Raw genomic sequence first — 3,237 nt, forward strand, 5'->3', positions numbered from 1 at the left:
TATCTAATACAACTGTTTGAATTTTGACTACCCAGAATTGGTATCACAGTTTCACAGATGGTCTAAGAGTACTATAAAAAAATTGGTCCAAAAGAATTAAATACAACACTATCTCTGGAAATACATGTAAGAAACAGGAAAGTCGACAGAGGGGGACGTCAAGGCCTGCGGACGCCTGCAGGACTACCTCGGATCGCCTAATGATCAAGAATCAGGAGTCTCATTGTGGTCCAAAGTCCACAACACTAGGGTCTGCACATAAGAGTACAGAGTGTAGTATCAGCACAACCGACCCCATGTGCTGGTAAGTGCATAGCCTAACCTCGGCGAAGTAGTGACGAGGCTAGGACCAGACCACCAAATAAACCTGTGTAATTATATAATATACAGCGGAAAGTAAAGCAGAAATAAACAAATAAAGATGGGAGAGGGAAACATGCTTCGGGGAATAACAGGCAAAACAGAATATCAAGAGAATTATTAAGAAATCAAAACCACCTACTAACACGAATAAGGGAACAAGATAGATTTCACTTCTTTTTCATATCTCGTGGCAGGCGTGCCACACGCTTCCATTTCACTTGTCTTGTGGTAGGCATACCACCCGCTCCCATTTTATTATATCTTGTGGTAGGCTTACCACCCGCTCCCATTTCATTATATCTTTGTTGCAGCGTGCAACTCGATCCACATATAATATTGTTGTGGCGTGCAACCCGATCCATATATAATATTGTTGCGGCGTGCAACCCGATTCATATATAATATTGTTGCGGCGTGCAACCCCATCCATATATTATATTGTTGCGGTATGCAACCCGATATATATATAATATTTACAAATATAACGAGAGTCCCTGCAAGGGATCAACAAGGTCTACTTTATCCCGGCAAGGAATTCGACAGCATAAGTAATTACGTCCCTGCAAGGGAGAAACAACTTGTTCCAACATCTAACTACCACAGCTATAACCAACCTTGTTACAACATCTAACTACCACAACTATAATCAAACTTGTTACTATACCTAACTACCTCATCTATAAGCAAACCTATTACAATACCTAACTACCTTAGCTATAATTATAGTCCTTACTCAACATAAAAAATCATTAACCTCAGCATTCGTAATATCAATTAAGAACACAATGCAAGGGAACCACAACTCAACAATAGCCCGGCAAGGGTGCAACGTAATAACCTCTTCTTTTTCTCACTTTACTTCACAACTCACTTCACAACTCGAGCCAATACACTGGAGTTTTAATTATCACTTATACTTTTACAATTCGTTATACAACTGGAGCCAACGCTCCTCAATGTTCATAGGTCACAATTCTTTCCACAACTTTATACAACAAAATAGAAATCTTCACCAAGGCATGAATAATACAACGAAATCATGAAAATCACAATATAAGACTCACGGTCATGCTTGACACCAACGTATAGATACTCGTCACCATGCCTATACGTCGTACTCAACAAGAATCAAATAGGAAATAGGACACAACTCCTAATCCCTCAAGCTAAGGTTAGACCAAACACTTACCTCAAACTTCCACGGCCAACTCAATCCTCAATTACCGCTTTTCCTCTCGAATTTGGCTCCAAATCAATTGTATCTATACATAAATGACTTCATAACATTAATGAATGCTAAACAATATGAATCCAATGTCTAATTATAGCTTTCCAATCAATCTTCCCAAAAATCCAAAAATTGACCCCGGGCCCGCTTGGTCAAAACACGAGTTTAGACCAAAATCAAATCACTCATTCACCCACGATCCCAAATATATAATTACTTCCAGAATTCAACCCCAAAACGAGGTCTAAATCACAATTAATCAAAAAACCCTAAATCTACCCAAATCCCTAATTTTCTACACTTAATCACATGTTTTAGGCTTAGAAATCTAATAGATGTTGATAAAATGGAAGAAAATAAGTTAAAGATTACTTACCGAAGAGATTATGGTGAAGAATCGCTTCAAAGATCGCCTAAGAGCTTTGGAGAAGAAGAGGTTTTGTGAAATTTTGAGAAATCTCGTAAGTGTTCTTTTTTTGGCTTTTAAAAATCGCTGGGTGATTTTACTCTACGCGATCACGACAGACCCTTCACGTTCGCGATGGATCAGGCTGGTTAGCCTTCGCGTTTGCGTTAATGGGCTCGCAATCACGAAGCTTTAGCTTCTCGAGCCTTCACGTTCGCGTCCTACAGGTCGCGTTCGCGTAAGGTAACTACCCCTCCCCCTGCCCAGGCCCATTTGGCCTTCGCGTTAGCGTGGCCAAAAACGTGTTCGTGAAGGTATAGTCCCCCGCTGCCTCACATTCGTGACCTGGGCTACGTGTTCGCATTGAAGGAAGTTCCTTCAGCAACATTTTACACATCGCGTTTGCGAGGGTCATCCCGCGAACGCGAAGAAGGACATACCAGAACACTTGAATAGATTTTTCTGCAATTTTTCTTAAGTCCGAAACCTTACGAAACACACCCGAGCCCTCGGGGCTCCTAACCAAATATAGGTACTAACTCAACAACCTCATACGAACTTATCCGTGCGATCAAATCGCCAAAATGACCTCAAAAACAATGAATCAAACCTCAAAATCAAGAGATTTTTCTCAAACTTCATCAAGTTTCAAATTTAGAAATTCAAGCCCGAATCACGTCAAACGACGTCCGTTTTTACCAAATTTTACAAAAATGACTTAAACCATATATAAGACCTATACCGGGCACCGGAACCAAAATACGGACCCGATACCATCGCTTTCTAATAAGATTTTATTTCAAATTTTCTTAAACATTTTCAGAAAGCAATTTTACTTAAAAATTCATTTCTCGGGCTTGGGACCTTTGAATTTGATTCCAGGCATATGCCCAAGTCCCATATTTTCCTACGGACCCTCCAGGACCGTCAAATCATGAGTCCGGGTCCATTTACCCAAAATATTGACCGAAGTCAAATTTACTCATTTTATAATAAAATTTTATCATTTTTCATAGAATTTCATATTTAAGCTTTCCGGCTAAGCGCCCGGACTACGCACGCAAATCGAGGCAACTCTAAATGAGGTTTTCAAGCCCATAGAGACACAGAATTCAATTAAAAGCAAGTGATAACCCTTTGGGTCGTCACATTCTCCACCTCTAAAATAATTGTTAGTCCTCGAACGGACAGAAGAAGGAAGTACTTGAGTCGGGGAAAAGATGAGGATAACGGCTTCGCA

The sequence above is a fragment of the Nicotiana sylvestris genome, chromosome 4 (assembly GCF_000393655.2).
Source record: "Nicotiana sylvestris chromosome 4, ASM39365v2, whole genome shotgun sequence".
Lineage (NCBI taxonomy): Eukaryota > Viridiplantae > Streptophyta > Magnoliopsida > Solanales > Solanaceae > Nicotiana > Nicotiana sylvestris.